We start from the raw sequence: 21,571 nt of genomic DNA on the forward strand, positions 1-21,571 counted from the left end.
TCTCACTTGTAATCGGCAACAACGTGGCTGGTTTCAACGTATTGCATCGTTTAATGTGCACAGGACTCGCTAACAGTGTCGTAACCTGACAAATGAGCACTAGTTAAGTGCTGTGTCTTCGTATGGTTCAACAAGGTATCCACTGCGTGTGGAACCATCACCACTAATGTGTTGTCCATAACTAACCCAGCAGACTGTCGAATTGAAACAGCCACTGCCGCTGTGGCTCTCAAACAACTCGGCAACGCTCTAGCTACAGGATCTAAAGTCGACGAAAAGTAAGCACATGGACGCTGCTTATCCCCGAACTGTTGAGTCAAGACTGACAATGCACATCCCTCTCTCTCGTGAACATACAGTGTGAAAGGCTTACTGTAGTCGGGGGTACCCAACACAGGAGCCGAACACAACGCTTTGCGTAATTCTGAAAAGCTCTTCTGACATTCGTCAGTCCAAGGAATAGGATTTGGAGTATCCTTAAAAGTAAGTGCTATCAAAGGCTTCGCTAACAAAGAAAAATTAGGGATCCACTGTCTACAGTACGACGTAATACCCAAAAAGGCACGCACTTCGCTCTGCGTCTTAGGAGCACTCATTTTCACAATAGCTTGAATTCTCTCTGGGGTCAGTTTCCTTCCCTCCTTCGATAAGAGGTGACCTAAGTAGGTTACTTCTTGTCGACAATATTGTAACTTGGAGAGAGAAACTTTATGCTGACAATCAGACAAGTGGCGCAGTAATGACAAAGTGGCTTCCTTACAAATCTCTTCAGTATCAGCTGCAACTAGCAAATCATCAACATACTGAATAAGGGCTGCACCATCAGGTAAAACCAACAAATCCAGTTGTGTTTTCAAAGATTGGCTATAGATCGATGGACTCTCGCAATAGCCTCGAGGAGCGCGCTTAAAGCAGAAACTTCGTCCTCCTAAAGAGAATCCAAAAATATCCCTACTCTCTATGGCAATCGGGATACTGAAGAAAGCATTCTTCAAGTCTATCACCGAAAACCATGTGGCTGTAGCCGGAATCAAAGTCAGTAAAGCAGTAATATCAGGCACAACGGGAAATTGAGGAACAACAATTTTGTTCACGTCGCGAAGATCAATGCCAAACCTGTATACAGGAGGTTGTGAAGAATCAGTTCTCTTCAAGACAGGCAAAACAGGACTATTACACACATTACCTCTCGTTTCCTCAATAACACCTTTGTCGATCAGATCATAAATGATCGCTAAAAGTGCACGCTCACCATCACTCGAGATGCGGTATTGTGGAATGCGCTGTAATTTAGCATTCACCTTCAGCGTCACAACATATGGGGGAATGTCCAATAAGCCCACATCATTCGGACCAATAGCCCATAATGAATCCAGTAAAGAAGACAATTCAGATGGGATACTATCCTTCGACAGGTACATCGGAGAGATCACTCTCTCACCCAAGGTAAGATGAACTCCTGACGGAGAACAATACAGTGTCGCATACAATCTCTTCAATAAATCCAAACCCAACAGATTCTCATTACAACCGGTAGTCAATAGAAGGGGTGCTTCGATCTTACGTGGCTCAACAGAAAGAGACAATGGAGCAGAAATTGGATTAGTAATGGGGCGCCAGAAAAACCTACAGAAACATTATCAAAGCCAGACAAAGGTGCGCCAGGAAGTTTAGAGTGCATAATAGAACTCTTTCTAGCACCAGTATCCAGCAGAAAAGGCTCTGACACACCTGATGTAATCACCTCAACATAAGGTCCACTCTGATCTACTGGAACTGAAACAACTCCCTCTCTTTGTCCATGGCTGTCCTAACAATCATTACCGTTCACTTCGACACCTTCAACAAAGTAATCATCCATATAGTACTGTGCTGTCCTACCAGACGAACCTTGCTGTTGATCAAAACTATTCATTGAGTTCTGTGGAGGCAAAGAAAGTACGTTCTGTCTGCAACCTTTACCTCTAGGCGCTTGTTGAGCACCTCAACCTCTAACACCAGAAGCACCATTCGTGCGCTGCAACAAAGCCGGACAACTATTCTTGTAATGACCATTTTCTTTGCAATACGCACACTGATTAGGACCATACGGAAAACGCTGTTGAGAAGACTTGTTTCTTTGCGAGTTTCTTGAATACTGCTGAGGTTGCTGATAATCGTGCTGACTATTAGTACGGGGTGGATAAGCTTGTTGTAGAAGAACTTTAGTCTTCAATTCCTTAGTCTTCTTATCCGCTTTCTCTAACTCATCTTTACGCCTATTTTCATAGTACTGGGCTGTAGCTAAAATCTGTGCTGACGTGGAGACGGGCCAAGCACTCTCGGAATCCTTCAACTTAGTGCACAACTTGGGAAGCAAATTATGCACAAATTTATCGACGAACAATCTCTGGCCACCTTCGGTAGCCATATCTTGACCACTATGATCTACAAAAGTTTCTTCAAACCGCGTGAAGAAATCAGAGACAGTCTCGTCTTTCTTCTGCTTACATGTGGACAACTTGTCCCAATTAACACGCACTTCAGGCATCAAAGTCTTCATGAAATTAATAATCCTACTAGGCAGTTTGGTAATAAGATCTTCCGGCTTAGCACCTCCAACTTGTCTATCATTTGCAGCAACAAGATTAACCCAGGTATCACCCAATTCATTAGCATGATCCGTACGTCGAATCACGTCCCAGAAAGGCTGTGGAACAACATTGCCAAACAACATGTCTATGTCCGCTAAATTCATGACGCACGAACTCACAGTTTGAGTGAGCTCTTTATAATATCCCGCCGGATTTTTGCGCGGATCAGGTAACGTCTGCTTAATCGCCAGAACTTCAACACTCTTCCAAGGAACATGCACCCAAACTCGCTGAAAATGCGCAGGCGCAGCTACAATATTCTGTGCAGCATTAGCCTGAACTGCTTCCTTCCACACCGGAGGAACCTCACGCATCGGATATTGACGCGCTTTTCTCCTCACTGACGAATCAGGCTCAAACAATCGCTCAGAAGGAGCATTATTACGAAACAACAACAACGTCGACACCTCTCTCTCGATGTCGAGAAGACTCATAATCGTCTCTTTCGCAAACTCAGAACGCACTCGATACAATTCTTCAGGTGCTTTACCCACTTCGTCCATCCACTGTTCATGGAGGAACACACACATCATTTCAAAAACGTACCGTTGCTTTGGTGCTTTCCATTATCAGAAAACATCCATAATACCCTCAAGATCATACTGGGAAGTATACGTAACCCATCTATGTGCCATGTGATCCAATACTACACCTCATCCGTATCAGGCAACTGACTACGTGATTGTCTATCCTCATTCACAGGAGATATACCCAATTGTCCCAACAAAGGAGAAAAGAAACCAGAAACAGCAGCAGTCATATGCTGTCTAGTAGAAGGAGAAGATGGAAGAATAAGGGAAGTCGGAACAACAGTAGAAGAATCCAAAGCCGGACCAGAAGGAATATTACAGACAGGCGTAGTAGTAGCAGACAAAGGGGGAGGCAAAGTTGGCGGCCCCTGAGGAGGCTGCGCCAAAGGAACAGTAGCCAACGGAAGAGGAGCTGGCTGTGGAGGAATTACGGGTGGCACAACAACCGGAGGTTGCACAGCCACAACTGGTGGCGGTGGTGCCGTAGCACTCTGTGCATAAGGAGGTGGTGAACTCAAGAGATGTGACATTAAAGGATCTGTCGCAAGATCTTTCTTCTCTTCCTGCTCTTTAGACGGCAAAACTGGGTAGCATCTATCTACCGCTAACTTCTTCACCCTAAGCATCTGTTCGCTTTCCTGCTCTTCTTCATTATCCCTAAACGCAACAGCAGCTTGTACCATTGTCATACCTCGTTCTCGTTTATTCCTCTTCGCTAATTTAATTTCTTTCTGTTTGGCTTCTTTGCGCCATATGCGAAAAAAAGAGTCAAATATTGCCGGCCGGGCTTTCTTCTTAAAAAGTTTAACCTCCAAATTATCCAAAATCTCAGCGTCAAAACTACCATATTGGGGCCATTTTAAAACACCATCTTTCCTGGTGTATCGGACCCATACTTCATTATATGCGATGGGGCCCACGCCATGTTTCACATAAAGTTCATAGGTTGGAGTTCCAATCGGAGCAACTGAACACGAGTCCTCCAATCGGGAATCCCTATTACAACCAAGACAAAACGGATTTCCAAGTCTGCTAAGACCAGGCATCTTCGCTCTCTAGTCTAGCTTCAAACTTCAAAGGATTATCGAATATGATAGTCTCGTGAATACACGAGTCCTTCTGCTTTGGTACTTGGAAGTTCCAAATTAAAGCGATCCCAAGGGGATACCCAAAAACTAAGAACCAAACTAAGGACTGGGAGACGCTCCACTCATACTTAACTGAAGTATCGATGACGTCACCAGAAGACTCGTCTAACGTTTCGCTCTACCAATCATCAAGGGTCCAAAACAGGGCGATAGTCAGGGCAGCAGTCCTTCGTAGCCATTGGGAAGCGGGGAACCTCGCAGCAAAGACTTTCGGACCACGTCGACATACAGGGGTCGATGAAGTGGCGGCCTTCCTCCAGAATTTTCACACAAAGCTCCTCACGAACCTCTGGCTTGGACCGGTACCGCTGATATGGCCCCACGTTGGGCGCCAACTGAAGTACCAGGTTTTTAAGAACCCAGCGGTGCCAGGGAACACACCCGAAGACTTCGAGTTCTTCGTGTTTCAGACTACAGAAACACAGAGTCTTCTTGGTAAAGTCAAAGATCGTATTTATTGGCTGCAGCCAGTAACAGGTATCCTAGAAGTACAACGCTCTGTATGTTCTCAGGAGACTGCTCAATCTTACAAAGCCAGCCTTCTCTTTTATACAAAATATTATGCTTTATGCAAACATTCCTTATTTTACAGTTGACCATTCACATATTTTCACTACAAAGAGAAAGCAGAGTCATGATGACAAGCCCATATTTTAGTTTGTCCAGCCCACAATCAATTACTCGGCAAAGCCCAGTATTCGCATCAGATATCGACGGACCCCCAATAAAAACGGTCACCTCCTCCTCGTAAAGCAAGTCATAAAGAAAGAAACAGGGACAGGTGTGTGTAAGATTAGGCATGGTTTGTATGCGATGAAAGGTTTAAGACATGTTCCGCCTTGATACTAATCTCATTCGGCCACTGGGAAAGGAACTGGCCGAACAGGTTTGGCTTCAGGCAGTGGAGGCAGCTTGCCCAGGTCTCAGAGGAGTCAGCAAAGGTGTACGTGTCCTTTAGACTCGTTTCGGCCTTAGTCATTTGGCCTGTGTGAGGGCAATCACAAAATGGCTGCCGTACACATGAATGGAACCCGGGGGTTCAAACTAAATCCGTGAATACAGAGTGTTTTCTTAGATCGATTCATGCGAAAACACTCAGACATACTACACTCGTCATTTGCGGTCTGCTGACACCAAAATCGTCATGATACGACAATGTTTATAACACGGGTCCAGAATTTTTAGTACCACACACTGTCCCCTACAGGTACAAACAAACATATAAAAATATACCCAAAAAACAATAACTTTTGACTTTTTACAAAGTCATGCAATTGATCACACATATTAATAACATTGATTTGTGTTTTTTACGCAGGCATTTTCAGTCCAGAAGTCTATCTACCCGGTGCTTTTCATTGAAATGCTGCACCTATCACTTTACACCCAACAATCCCTTTACAACCAATGCCAGGTCGGAACACTGAATGTGGACATGCGGGAAAGACATACGTTGGGGCAGTCATGTTAACCTCTTCCATGCTCATGACGAGCCCAGCTCGTCATGAGTCACAGTGGATCTGTGCTCATGACGAGCTGAGCTCATCATTACGGCTGCGGTCCGCCCACGTGCGGTTGATTCCCCGCCTGTGCGGGAGAATTAATCAGTGGGCGGAGTCGTGACAAGCCCAGCTCGTCATGAGCACAGCTCCATGTGACTCATGACGAGCTGGGCACGTCACGAGCACCGTGGCCCCCCACTGCACCGTGGGGGAATTACCCCTGCGGCGAAGGCGTTAATTCATTGCATGGCCTATGTGCTGTAAGCCTGCACAGTGGGCTTGTCTTTTTAAGTGCTTGCTGTGAGCGGCTGGTGGACAGGATCTGTCTGAAGGACAGCCAGAGGGTTCACACTGCAGAAATGCTTATTTTCTTGTATCTGGTGCGCATGTAGTCCGAGTAGAAGTCAGAGCCCTTTAATAAAAGGCACACTAGACTCTGTACATCATGTGCATTCAGAGCCAAAACAACTAAATCATGATGCCTCATCAGAAGTAGTAAGTGCTATATAAATAAATTGACATTCCCATGTGTCCTCATTACAGAAGTGCTCTCTCAATGAATGAAAGTTGTGAGTGAACTATTTGAAGACCCTCAGGACGAGGAAGTGTCATGACCAGAAAAGGCGCGAGATTTAAAACAAGCATTTGCAATGCAATAGGTCTTGTGTTTGCTAGAGTTTGAGCTATTGGCTTTGAAATGACAATGCCTTTTATTTATTCGTTGGTTTTTAAAACATAAATAAAAGGCATTGTCATTTACAATGCCAAAAGCTTAAACTCTTTCAAATGCGAGACCTATTGCATTACAAATGCTTGTTTATTTAATAAGCAGTCGGTCATTAGGGCAACTGTGGAACATAGTTTAAGGTGTGTGCTAATAATATTTACTTCTATGTTCAATGTTTCAAGTTTGGAGGTGATTTTACTAATGTTTTTTACCGGGAATAATGAAAGTGGAACCAAATGGCAGGTGGACCAAGGTCAGCTGTGAGATAAGATGCACTTGAAAGTGGTGGTAGAAACGTTGATAATCAAGTCTGTAAGGGAGGGCACTGCAGTCAGAGGTCAGTTCTAGGTAGTAATCAAGAGAGATTCTCCCTGAAGGATCGCACAGAGGAAACCCGAGCAGTGTCACTTACATGATAATTCCACCTCAGACACCTCCTCTTCACATCAAAGGGACATTACATGGAAAATAACACTTTTTGAGAGTGATAACATTTAGAAAGTTTTTGGGAAAAGAGTGCATTTTACTGAGATTTGTAAGACTAACAAGAGATAAAGGACGGCCCAGAAGCAGGCCTGGCTAGACATATAAGTGACAAATAGGGCCCGCAGTGGCCCACTCAAATGCACCCTTGGCCCACCCAAATAAAAATTCCTGGAGCTGGCCTGGTACATAGTGCTGCGAACGGAGGAAGAAAGCCTCATTCATAGCCAAGATCCCTTTCTACTGCCGCGTGCCGCTCGCCTCTGTTGCCGTCACATTTGCTGGTAGAACAGACTGCTCAGTGCAGGGCCCTTTCTCCCCTTAATGCCCTGATTCACATCTCCTTTAATTATTCACAATTACTTTTTTATGGGAAGTAAATGCAGCGCTTGTCATGCGTGCTTCTGCTCTTGGAGAGCAGTGTCTGTTTTGCCTTCTGGTGCAAAAAATATTCCTTCTGATAGGCGACAGGGAAACATTCCTCACAGATCCCCCGCAGCCTTTCCACACTGTGCATCCCTCTGACAACCATTTCTGAAACACTGTTTAAATCATTTAGTATTCTGCTCTAAGCTGTCCTAGCTTTTGAAAGATTCTGCATGGGAAGGCTAGTCAATTACAGTGCACATTACCCAAAACAATTTAAAGCTTGTTACTGATATGTTCTTTACACATTTCTTTTATGATTTCTACCGCTGTGGCTTGAAGTGGGATTACTTTCCCCTTTTGTGCCACATCAGAAGTAGGATTTCTTACGATAGCCTAACTTGAAGCATTTAGTTTTCGCTTTTTAAGAGTGTGCTTCCTGCTGAGCACAAGCATATATGAATCCACTTTTTTTGTAGAAAATCGCTGCTGTCATCTATTCCCCCATATATTTCTTTTCTCACATAATTAATAATACCTAAAAGTGTTGCCGTTTTGCAGAGGCAAAAATGTTCTAAACCATTTTTTAAGTCTTGCCTGCTGACAGGGTGCATGTGCTGTTGCTACTAGATCTGTTTAAAAAAAACAAAGTGAATTAAAAAGGTCCTACTGGTTGGCTTCAGGGTCATTCTCATTTTAATGCTTTTGATTCGTCAATGCCCCATTGCTTTCAATTTGTCTTTGAATTTCTTGTCTTTCCAAGGAACATGTACCAACTACAACTTCTCGTTGGTGGTCCTTCGGGCCGCACGGGTGCTTTTTTTAACTTCAGTAATAGCACTCCTTAAGAGTGCATGTGTTTGTAGTCCGAGTCTTCACTGTTGCTTGGTCCCTGCCCTTCTCCGAGTCCTGAGGTTGCTTGCTCTCTTCCACCCCGTCTGTGTTTGTCCCGCCCCCCTCCCACCCTTTTCTCACTGACTGGTTGCGCTGAGGCGACTCTGAAAGAAATTAGTGATTTACAGACATGGTGAACCTGTTCATATTTATTGCTACCATTGAGATTGCGGGCTCGACTATCTAGCTATAAGAAGGTTATTAGCCCGGCAAAGCAAAACTTTTCTTGCGGACCCTTGCTCTTTTTTTCTTTTTTAGGTTTTGACTAGCAATGCTTACGAAGTAAGCATTCGCTAGAAAAAACATAATGAGAATAGTATATGGGGCTTGGAATCCGCCCCGTCTTCTATTGGCTAGCTCCATAAATGGAGCCTAGCCATTGGACGACGGGCCTGTCCGTCAATGCCGGACCAGATTCGGGGGCGTTCCCGAGAATTTTTGGCTTTTGGCGACGTCATGCGACGTCAGCCAAAAGCCGGGAACGCCCCTGAATCTGGTCCGGCATTGCCGGCACCTGATTTTCGAGTATTTTGTCCGCTGGCAGGTGCCCACCCTGCCAGGGACCTTGCCGCTGTTGTGGTACCCCGAGCGAGTGCCCACCTCGCTTAATATTTAGATTTAAGGCCGGTGCCCACCCGGCATTGCTCCGTGTATTCACCGCCGCGGCCCCGAGTGAGAGGAGGAAGCAGCGCTCGCCTTCAGGCCCGGGCCGCGCTGGGATTGGCCCAGCCGAGCCCCCTTCCGCGTCATCGCAGGAGGAGGAGGAGAGAGTCGGAAGGAGGAAACAGCCTAGCCCTGTTCCCGCCCCCCTCCCGCTCTCCGTGTCTCCGGCCCCGTTCCCGCCCTCCTCCCGCTCTCCGTGTCTCCGGTCCCGTTCCCGCCCCCCTCCCGTGGCTCTTGTATAGCCATTATGTGAAAATCAAGAAACCGTAAGAAAGAAATGCCATCACGGGACCACTGGGGATCCCGGCCCTCAAGTGAATCATGTAGCAGCAGTCTTGCATGGCCAATGGGTTGAACGAAAATATCACTGCTCGGGCCCTGGTGATAGTTTTGAAATCTGTGTCGAACAGGGGTGAATCATGATAATACCAATGCCCTAATATCAGCCTCATCAAAGTGGTAATCTGTGCCGAGCACTGACTGTGCAGTGGTGATGGGAATACCGATGCCGTGATGTCATCACCCTGGTAAAGCGTTAATCTGCTCTGAGTTCAGCTGTGGTGTTGCTGCTCTGTCTGCATTAACCGGTCCGATCACATAGCGACAGTCAGCAAAGCAGCACGCCTTTCATTGGACCGCCCTGTCGACCAATGGAAACGCAGACTCCTTTCAGCGGGAAAGCAGTGACGGAAAGACATAGGGGGAGAAGGGTGGCTCGAAGTGCTGAAAATAGCAGGAAAGAGACATTGCCACAAAATATGCTCCCTAACAGAGCAGGGACGTAGAGAACCAATGCTTTGAGACGCAGAGAAGCAGAGACACAGAGAGGGAAACAAACAGAGAGGGAGAGCCCAATGGCAAGGCGGGCACGAGGATAGGGAGCCAGCAGAAGAGACATTTTCGGAATGAGGGTACTGAGAAACCGGCACCGCCGGCCGTAACAGGAGCCGTGGCAGAGCATGGGGATAGGGCGAAAGAGGGGCAGAAACCGCAGCGTAAAGGGAAACTCGGAAAGGAATGGGGCAGATGTGTTGTGTTCTTAACATAATTAGCAAAAGTATTGCTCGATGCCTCAACTGTGACGATGTTGTAAATTATGTCAGGAGATATTTTGTTAACATACATAACACAGAGAAGAGGAGTGAAGAGACACCATACTGCCAAAGCAGAGCGAGAAACAGCCATGGCAGAAGAGAGACCACCATAGCAGAAGAAACAGTGAGACAGCCATTGCAGAGGAGAGAGACAGATGTAGCAGAAGAAACAGTGAGACAGCCATATCAGAGGAGAGCGACAGATGTAGGAGAAGGAACAGTGAGACAGCCATTGCAAGGGAGAAAGGCAGCTGTAGGAGAAGAAACAGTGAGACAGCCATTGCAGAGGGGAGAGACAGCTGTAGGAGAAGGAGCAGTGAGATAGCCATTGCAGAGTAGAGAGACAGCTGTAGGAGAAGGAACAGAGACAGCCATTGCAGAGTAGAGAGACAGCTGTAGCAAAAGGAGCAGCGAGAAAGCCATTGCAGAGGAGAGAGACAGCTGTAGGAGAAGGGACAGTGGGACAGCCATGGCAGAGGAGAGAAACAGCTGTAGGAGAAGGAACAGTGAGACAGTCATGGCAGAGGAGATAGACAGCTGTAGAGAAGGAACAGAGAGACAGCCATTGCAGAGTAGAGAGACAACTGTAGCAGAAGGAGCAGCGAGACAGCCATTGCAGAACGGAGAGACAGCTGTAGCAGAAGGAGCAGTGAGACAGCCATTGCAAGGGAGAAAGGCAGCTGTAGGAGAAGAAACAGTGAGACAGCCATTGCAGAGGGGAGAGACAGCTGTAGGAGAAGGAGCAGTGAGATAGCCAGTGCAGAGGAGATAGACAGATGTAGGAGAAGGAACAGAGACAGCCATTGCAGAGTAGAGAGACAGCTGTAGGAGAAGGAACAGAGACAGCCATTGCAGAGTAGAGAGACAGCTGTAGCAAAAGGAGCAGCGAGAAAGCCATTGCAGAGGAGAGAGACAGCTGTAGGAGAAGGGACAGTGAGACAGCCATGGCAGAGGAGAGAAACAGCTGTAGGAGAAGGAACAGTGAGACAGCCATTGCAGAGTAGAGAGACAACTGTAGCAGAAGGAGCGGCGAGACAGCCATTGCAGAACGGAGAGACAGCTGTAGCAGAAGGAGCAGTGAGACAGCCTTTGCAGAGGAGAGAGACGGCAATGGAAGAAAAGAAAGACAGTCAGAGAGAAACTACGGAAAAACAGAGAGGTCCACTGCAAACCAGGGAAATAGCCACGGCTGAGCTGAACAGTGAGACAGTCATTGGAGAACAATGAGACAGTCATTGGAGAACAATGAGACAGTCATTACAGAACAATGAGACAGCCATTGCAGAACAGAGGAGCCCAAGGTCAGCTATGACAAGGCAGAGAGGCATGAGATTCTAAGGTATGAATGAGACATTATGCCAGGGCATAGCTGGGAGATGAGTAAGTAAGGCGGGAGGTGATTTATGGAGCTGTAAACGTGGCCTGGAAGGGAGCCCTGGAGGAGTCATTGTGTGGGGAGCTTTGTGTGGCTGTGTGTGTGGGGGGCTTTGTGTGGCTGTGTGTGTGGTGGGCTTTGTGTGGCTGTGTGTGTGGGGGGCTCTGTGTGGCTGTGTGTGTGGGGGGCTCTGTGTGGGTGTGTGTGTGGGGGGGCTCTGTGTGTGTTTGTGTGTGTCATTTGCCAGAGATAAAGCTAGTGGCATTGCAAATGACAATGCCATTTATTTATGTTAAAAAAAACATAAATAAAAATAATGTCAAGAGCAATGCCAATAGCTCTAACTTTAACAAAGGCAAAACCATTGCATTGTAAATGCTTGTTTCTTTTTGTGTCCTCATTTTGCCAACTCTCTTGTTGGGACTCCTCTTATCTCTCTGTACCCGAATGCGAGAACTATACAAGAGAGGAAAAGGAAAACTACCCCACAAGAAATGTGCTGTTTCCACTTCCTTCTCCTATTTACACGTGGGCCATAGAGGAAATACTGGAGAGGCCAGGGTTGACAGCATAATTGGCTTAATAATTGGACCTACTTGTCTTCTCTCTCCGATCTACCAATAAAGTCCAGAGCTTATCTCTACTTCTTGGCTCACAAGCCATATCCGATTCATTTGTATAGATGACTTTCTTTAAACACTCAGTAAAATATGGAGGGCTTTTAGATTTCCATAGCCTACAGATCTTACGTCTCACCAACATTATCACATAGAATATAAACTTGGAGCAAGACGCATTGCCCCGATCTTCTTCTTGAGTAAGCCCGAAAAATATCAAGTGGGAACTTGCCTTGATCTGTTTACCAAGTATTTCCCCAGGAAATTACAAACCAAAATCCAATAGGGCACAATTTTTGGACATTCCATAAACAAGTGCAGCTCATCTGCCGATGTAAGCATACATCTTGGGCAGTTGTAATTGTTACCTGTAACCTTTGATAGCTTCGCTGGAGACCAATAAACTCTGTGGGCAGTAAACAAATGATTACGCTTAAGCGATGCAGGTTTTTCCACTGTTCGTAACATGTCAAATGAGTCAAACCACAATTTCTTTATATCTTCATCGCCCAACTGTTTACCCCATAGGTTTGTAATTTCAGTTTCTATACTATCATCAGTCTCCAGTAAGGCCCAGTACCAGAAGGAGATTTCCTTTTTCCACTTGTCTGTTCTCATCATCTGATCCAACTTTGAATCTTCCTCCTCCTGTCTCCAATCTTGTTTTGCCCACCAGGAGCTTAAATGATCATACTTAAACCTTGTCAGTCTTCCCTCAGTAAGGTTACTAAGTACTTCCCACATCACTAAACTGGAATCCTTTCTAAAATCTGCCCAGTAGCTTATACCCCCCGCTTTTAAAGATTGACACAGTTGGTCTCTCAAGCACTCAGGGGTGGCCCGGGGATTCCCAGATTGGTGCCCGTGATGAATAGTATGGAATTCCCAATCTTTTTTGTATGTAAATCCAAGTTCTCTATGCCGACCTTAAGATCTTCAACCATACCTTTTTTTTAAAACTTTGGGTTACCATATTTAAAAAGAAAGTAATGCTGACCTTGGCAGATATCTCCTAACATAGCTTCAAACACTGAGCCCATTTATGACCTATCTATCTTGTTTGCTAGCATACGGATATTTTTTACATGGAAAGCATAACAATAAACAAGTAGGTCTGGTAAAAACCAAGCCCCCTACCTCCAATCTCCTTCTCCGTTTTTTCCAAGCTATTCTTGGACCCTTTGATGCCCAAATAAAACTTCCCCTGAAGCTTGGCAATATCCTCCTTCGGAAAAGGTAAAGGGAAAGAATTGTAAAGAAAAGTAATTTTGGGGGGAATAATAATTTTTAAAAGGTTTTCTCGGCCATAGATATTTAACCGTAAGTTCACTCATTTTAACAGTAGACTCTTTACCTCCCGACTAACCTTCTCCCAGTTCACTTTCGGAATATCCTCTAAACTCTGGGTGATCAGCACCCCAAGATACCGCATTTGGGTTTTGGCCCCCTGACTCTTCAACCTGTGATTCCACTCCATTGTTTCATTTTTTTCAATATTGAACTTATAACCTGAAATTAAACAGAAACGTTCCGCTTTCCTCATTAAATTAGGGATTGTCTCTTGCGGGTTGGTGGTGTAGAGGATCAGATCATCTGCATATAGAGCCAATTTTGCTTCAAACCCATAGGATCTGAAAGGAAGGATATTAGGCTCCGCCCTGAATAAATTAGCGAAAGGTTCTATATACAGATTAAATAAAAGCGGGTACATGCGGCTCCCTTGCCTTGTACCTCTTGTTATACTAAGCCTATCCGATAGTTCTCCATTGACCAACACCTTGGCCCTGGGATTCTGATACAAATTTAGCAACCCCCTTACCATATTCTTCGGAAAACCAAAGTTGTTTAATGTCTCCCATAAGTATGCCCAGTTCACTTGATCAAAGGCTTTGGCCGCGTCTACTGCCACTATAGTTAAAGGAATGTTTCAGGCCTCCGCCATGTCTATAATCCCCATCATCTGGAATGTTAGCTCATTCAGCTTCCTTCCTGGTATAAAACCTCTTTGGTCAGAGTGAATGACTACTTTTATGACTTTAGCTACACGTGCTGACATTATTCCTGAGAAAATCTTATAATCTATGTTTAGAAGGGATATATGGCTATAAGAATCTACCTTCTGCGGATCCTTGTTTGGTTTTAAAATTAACGTAACCATGTCCTCTGACCAGGAACCAGTTGGGGTTTCACCATCCAAAAATATTCCATTGAATAGGATTTTTAAGACTGGTGACACTTTGTCTATAATGCAAGTGTAAATCTCAACTCGAAGACCATCTGGTCCGGCTGCCTTACCCTTGCCATTTTTCTACACTGAGCCCTAACCTCTTCTTATGTGATCTCTACTTCCAAAGTTTTTTTCTGTTCATTTGTTAATTGTGGAGGTGTTGTCCTTTTTAACCAGTCTTCTATACCTTATTGGCCCGTTAATATATCCTCCCTATATAGGTCACTCATAAAGCTTCGGGCTTCTTCACATATGTCCATATTAGCATAGAGCACTTCTCCCGACTCTCTACTAATTAGGCTTCTTATAGTATTTCTTGCCCTGTCTGCTTATGCCTTCCAGGCCAGCAGCGAACTACATTTCTCCCCATAAGCAAAATTTTGGAGCTTAATCGCTCTCCACCTGTTGAGTAATTTCTTGTCTAACTGTGCCTAGAATTCAGCCTCACTCCTTCTGTCAGTAAACACCCATTATGCTTTTACCAAACCCAGAAATGAGTGTGGACATCCAGAACTAGACCAAGAGGGCAGCTCTTTGGCAGATTATTGAAAGCTTTCTTTGGTCTCAATTGTTTCTTTCAATGCCCAGGCGTGGCTTGTTGAGCGTCCCAGTAAGGAGGTATATAAAGGAGAGAAAAGGATGCCGTTAATTTGTATGGCGCTAAACTGACACACGGCATGCCGACACCAACTCAGGTAAGTTTTATGTATTGAATAATTCATTCTCGCTGTACTTGTACCAATAGTAACCCTTGACAAACTGCGGAATTTGGATTTTGTATAATACATTGAAGATCATTTACTTCATAAAAGAATGTGGCAAAGACTGTTTCGTAACTAGTTTTATATTTGTGTGTGGTTGATAACATAGAAGAAAATAGTTTTCATGGTTACACTGAAGGGCATGAGACATCGTTGAGGCAACTATGGGGTCTAATATACATACCCACACCTTTTGTTGTGACACAATTGCGCTCTAATCAGACTAAAATGGCAGCCCCTTGGTAATAAGGGATCTTGAGTTTGTTTGTAATTTTTTTTGATTTTGATAGTGATTATGATATCGTTTAATAATTCAACACATTTTTGGAGCCTATTAAACAATCAGCTCTATCCAATTAATGCACAACTTATATAAGTTGTGCATTAATTGGATAGAGCTGATTGTTTAATAAGCTCCAAAAATGTGTTGAATTATTGAATATGGACTGATTTATTCAGGGTTCTTGAAAATATAGAGGTCTCGGACCATTTTCATATACCGCATAAAAACCCAGGTCCAGTACCTTTTTTTGGCTTACCCCATTACTTTAATGGTTAGTGATTATGATATCGGCATTGACAGGTTTATGTTGGGTTACAAACATCACAACTCTTGTGTTATTTAAATTTTTGTTCAGTGTTGCCATCTATTTGACTACAGTGCTTGAATACTGTGTATTAAATTGGAGTATTGTACATTTCCAAATTAATATTTAATGGGACTCAACCAACTAAGACTAAGTTACAAGGCTAATAATATAAGTTATTACTTTTTTATTTTTACTTGAGACTAGAGTTTTTTCCCCCTCCAGTGTCTTTTCTTCATTGTTTGCTTTTCCCTTCTTATGTGGTGTTCTTACTAAAAGGAATATTATTAGTTTCCAGATATTAAGGAATAAAATGCTTTGATATATTAAATATATTAGCAGATTGTTACATATGGGACATTATTAATGTCTTCCATAACTGCACAACATATCTTGTTGGTTTGATTAATATATTTTTTTAGATTTGATAACTTTGTATGGAATATGATGTTTTAATCTGTTCTTGCATGCATTTATCTACATATATGTTGTTATTTACAGCCCTGATGAAGTTATTTTTGAATGAAACTCGTTTACTTATTGCTTTTCGTAGTTGGAACTCAGTAAAGAAGCTTATGTATATTATTCAGACGACTCTTCTTTCATCTGTTGAACTCAATGGATTTAATACCTGTTGGTCTCTTTAACTAAGTGCTCCCTGAGAGTCAGGACTGTACTTTTGCTTCTCAGCACGATGCTAAGAATGGACCCGCCTCCTGGCACCACTGGGATCCTAAATTAAATGAAAATTTCTTGTGATTGTCTTCTCACAATAGGATAAGCTTTCCTCAGTGTTATCAAAATAGTTATGCCTTAAATTCTTCTCACAACTGTGCTTCTATCAGCGCTTAAATTCATATTGGTTTTGAAAACTCCCAACAACTGCGCTTTTTTTCAGCTTTTGAGGCTTCATGAATAGTTCACCTGGTTTGCGCTTGATAAGTTAATGATACTTTGATCTGAATGCCCTGAAGCTCAATAACTTACAGAGATTGCCGTAGTTAAATAATTAATCCTTGCACTTTCCATAAGCTTCTGAACAAGCAAGTCTTATTATTCTCGAAAAAGATAATTGTTGCTACAAAGTCTTTTACACATTTGAAACTGAAAGCAGTTAATAGGGTTCACTTGTCAAACACGACCAATCCACATCGCTAGAGCTTCTTGATAAACACGGTAAATATTATTTCTTCTCGGACAAGTTAATTTGAAAAAAAAGGTCTTTTAACCTTTGAAACTGAATGCAATTAGCAGTGTTCACAACCTTATATAGATATGGGCTGAGGCAGGATGACAGATGCATGAGGTGTACGGAAGCAAATGCCAATTTCACACACTTGGCCTGGGAGTGTCCTGGGATCCGCGCATTATGGGGCGAGGTGATTATTGCATTGAATAACATGTTGGATCAGGTTACACCAGAATCACCATTGGTTGCCCTCTTGGGGTTTGACAAAAACATCCCAAAAGCTGTAGGCAAACTAGCCTCCATAGGTTTACGATTGCCAAGAGCAGGGTAGCAATGAGGTGGATATGGGGCCCCTTGCCTAAGTTATCGGAATGGTATACTGATCTAGCCTACTGTTCTATGCAATCTGCGAATTATAATGCCCAAATGCCTATTAAATGTCAACCTAAAGATATCGGGGGACCATACCACACATATCTGTTGAAACAAGCTGCAAACGACTCTACTCACACAGAACAGGATAAGACCGGTGTTGGGTGAGCAATGTTGTTGCTAGTCGGTCAAATTATGAAATATGTATATGTGGGCGATACCGTTTTAAACTAAGAAGTGCAATAGACTATGTTGGAATTATAAACTATTATGAAAACGAAGTGCACATTAGACATACACAGGAAGGACGCAACAATATTATCTAGTATTGTAAAGGTGGGTTCTGGATTATGTGTTGTAATGATATCTACATTGGCAATATATTGGTCTATCTGTGATTGTATGTGCAGTACCGACTGCATTGTGTGTACATTACGATGACTGATTGGAATGTCTCTATTTTTTCTTTTTTTTTTGATAAAAAAATCCAAATAAAGTATAAACAGTATTGACAACCAAACAAGCTAAATGTACTTTCCTCGAGTTTCTTGATAAAAAAGTGAGTCAAGTTTTTCTCAGAAGAGTACATTTTGTTGTCAAAAGTCTTGCTTGAAACTTAATGCAGTTAACAACACTTACTGCTCAGAAAGACAAATGCATTTCTGTCCTACTCAAACAGAAAACAAAAGCAGATATTTTGAAGATGAAGTTTTGATTTTTCCAAAACAAATTAGCTTCCACAAAACTGTTTACAGCACATAACAAAGGGGCCACAGAGGCCGCATACACTTGGCAGATTTGCTAGGCTCCACGAGGATTCCGAATGCTGCACACTCCTTCCAAGGTTCCATGAAATACAATAACTGCAAGCCAAAGAGAGCATTCTTCCACGCCGTGCAATGAGGGATAATCTGAATATTAAGCATTGGTAACAGGGTGTGGCTGTCTTAAGTACAGGAGACGCTCAGCCAGGTCAAGGCAAAGGATTATGGTACTCAAAGTCCAGTAAACTCAAGGTCTTCATTTCCTTGCTTATTCGTCTTGTCCATGAGAATATACATGAAATGGTCTTATCATTCCTGATCATGACCCTGATAGTTTAGTACTTTTTCCGTTTAAACAGTATTTTTGTGAGCATCTGGTACTGTTCAGGGTTGCACCAATATAAATGGCAAGGACAGATTTGGATGTGCTGCATGAAGGTAGCCGGCGCTTTATATAGTGTACGAAATTGAGGTGCACCGCGTAGAGAGTCCAGGTATCGCTTATTAGTGTACAGGGACTTGCTTTTAGGTTTATCAGAGGGGAGTGTTAGGCATTTGTTGCACACACAGAGTCAATCAATGAGACACAGACTCATCAAGGAAATCAGACAACAATTTAGAAAACTAACATGGATTTTTATATTAATTTAGACACCAAGATCTACGAGATTAGGTAAGTATTTATTCAGTAAGCGATTTTTAGAAACATAGCAAATACAGCTGTCAGATTTGAGGCAAGAGTCTTGAATGCTGTAATAATATCCTATGGAAGAAGCATACACTGCATTTGGGTACTTGCAATCGTTACAGGGTTGTTCTTCTAGACTTAAGTTAAGTTGGGGCCAAATTCCTTAGAACCACCAGCACCTTTGGGTTACCTGTGGGTGCAGAGGTGCTGGTCTTAAGGGTAGCCTTAAATGCTACAGGTGAAGTCAATGGAAAACCTGCAACAGAAAAAGGCTGCAGGAGGGGACTTTGGGGACCAGTCCGGCAGAACCCAAAGGGGAGCTCGGCCCTTGAGGGCTTGGACAGGCTGTGGGGCTCAGGTGCAGAGGTGTTTTGTCCAGCAGGTCACTTACATTGGAGACTCTCACTTTTTAGATTGATCTGGTGATGGGGACAAAACAAGACAACAGTGCCACTTTCGGTGCCGGCCTTGGTGATGCTGACTTCCCACATTGGTAGGTCTTCCTTGGCGGTGTTGGTGTATGGGCTGGACATTAAACAAGCCATGGCTGCTGCAAGGGCTCCGGTACACCAGGTATTGGTGCAGGGCAGCTCCTGGTGGTTCTGGCATCTCTTGGTAGGGAGACAGATCTGACCTTCTGGAGCATGGAGACTGCCTTTTGGGATGCTGCTTACTCTGGAATCAGGGATCAGCATAACAGTGTACCGGGTGGCTGAAGTCGCTGCCTGCAGGCTGAAGGGATGTGGCTCCTCCACTTCAAGGTAGATGCTGGCTGGTTAGCAAAATGTTGGTGGCCCTCCAAGTCTTTTGGAGGATACACAACTGCAGGAGAAGTCGGGTTTTTGCAATTCTGGAGATTTGAGCAGGCAGGCTGGGTTTTCGCACCAAGTCCACAGCTGTCCATGGTTCTTGCTTTCTTTTGCTTTCCGTTGTCCTTTTCTTCTTTAGTCAGCAAAATCTGAGTTCCTGAGGTCAGGGGGCCACCTAAATACTCCATTTAGGGGCAATAAGGGGAGTGAAGTGTAGTAGGCAATGGGCTACTTACCCGTGGGTCACTACATGCCCTATATGACCACTTCATGTGGGGAGTCGCCTAACCCTGTCCCAGAGATCCTAATTCCACAAAAAACAAGATGGTCAAATCCTTCTTCCGTGGAGCACATTAGGTAGCTCACCTTAGGGATGTGACTAGCCTGGTGGTGCAACACACCTACTGCATAGCTAAGTTCCCACCTGTCCTGGTGCCAAATGGGCCTCAGGGCAGGTGGTGGCTTCTCCCAGGTCTCGTGAAATCCAGTGTTGCATATCAAAGGCAGCGGGGGTGTTGAAGCCCCTGGCCTTGATATGCTAAATCACTGGCCATCTTGCTTGAGGACGTGTTGTAGTGAGTTCCCTTCTGTGCGCACTTTGGTTCTCCCTGAGTTTAGAGTATTTAGATGTTTAGCCAATCTTTGCTTTGCATAGTCACACATAACACATTTGTTTTCATGCCGTTATTTTAGGAACACACTGTAGTTGTTGTATGTTATTCAGTGATTCTTCTCTTTTGGGCTGAGTGGTCGCTCCCCTGCTTGGTATCGTTCTGCAGCGCTTTGCTATCTAAACTCCCTCATAGATATTGCCTACTGTCTGCCTTGGTTGCCGCTTTTCATTGTAAAAACAACAGGTGATGGACCGAATGAGGATCAGTGTCACACATTCAACCCAGTCAAAAGATCTGGGTCCTAATCCATCGTTTTTTTGCACTCCACACCACCCTGGGTTAGACAATGGCGATATGCAAATCAGCTCTGACCCTGTGCCCCATGGGAACAGTCCAGTCCGAACTACAAAAGCCATGTCCTTCCCAGAACGGAATCAAGCATCCGAGGACCGGACCGGTTTCGAGGTAACACCTCTCATCAGCCCGGCTAGCTTGACTCCAGTGGTGTGGAGTGCCTGGGACCCACGTCTGGGCATCCCCAGTACACTTATAGCGAGAGCTGATTTGCATATCGCCATTGTCTAACCCAGGGTGGTGTGGAGTGCAAAAAAACGATGGATTTGGGCCCAGATCTTTTGACTGGGGGAGTGTGTGACATTGATTCACATTCAGTCCATCACTTGTTGTTTTTGCAATTGCCGCCCTAAGTGCGCTGGGGATGCCCAGACGTGGGTCCCAGGCACTCCACACCACTTGGAGTCAAGCTAGCCGGGCTGATGAGAGGTGTTACCTCGAAACCGGTCCGGTCCTCGGATGCTTGATTCCGTTCTGGGAAGGACATGGCTTTTGTAGTTCGGACTGGACTGTTCCCATGGGGCAACAGGATCAGAGCTGATTTGCATATCGCCATTGTCTAACCCAGGGTGGTGTGGAGTGCAAAAAAACGATGGATTTGGGCCCAGATCTTTTGACTGGGGGAGTGTGTGACATTGATTCACATTCAGTCCATCACTTGTTGTTTTTGCAATTGCCGCCCTAAGTGCGCTGGGGATGCCCAGACGTGGGTCCCAGGCACTCCACACCACTTGGAGTCAAGCTAGCCGGGCTGATGAGAGGTGTTACCTCGAAACCGGTCCGGTCCTCAGATGCTTGATTCCGTTCTGGGAAGGACATGGCTTTTGTAGTTCGGACTGGACTGTTCCCATGGGGCAACAGGATCAGAGCTGATTTGCATATCGCCATTGTCTAACCCAGGGTGGTGTGGAGTGCAAAAAAACGATGGATTTGGGCCCAGATCTTTTGACTGGGGGAGTGTGTGACATTGATTCACATTCAGTCCATCACTTGTTGTTTTTGCAATTGCCGCCCTAAGTGCGCTGGGGATGCCCAGACGTGGGTCCCAGGCACTCCACACCACTTGGAGTCAAGCTAGCCGGGCTGATGAGAGGTGTTACCTCGAAACCGGTCCGGTCCTCGGATGCTTGATTCCGTTCTGGGAAGGACATGGCTTTTGTAGTTCGGACTGGAC

This window comes from Lissotriton vulgaris, chromosome 7, assembly GCF_964263255.1.
Source record: "Lissotriton vulgaris chromosome 7, aLisVul1.2, whole genome shotgun sequence".
Lineage (NCBI taxonomy): Eukaryota > Metazoa > Chordata > Amphibia > Caudata > Salamandridae > Lissotriton > Lissotriton vulgaris.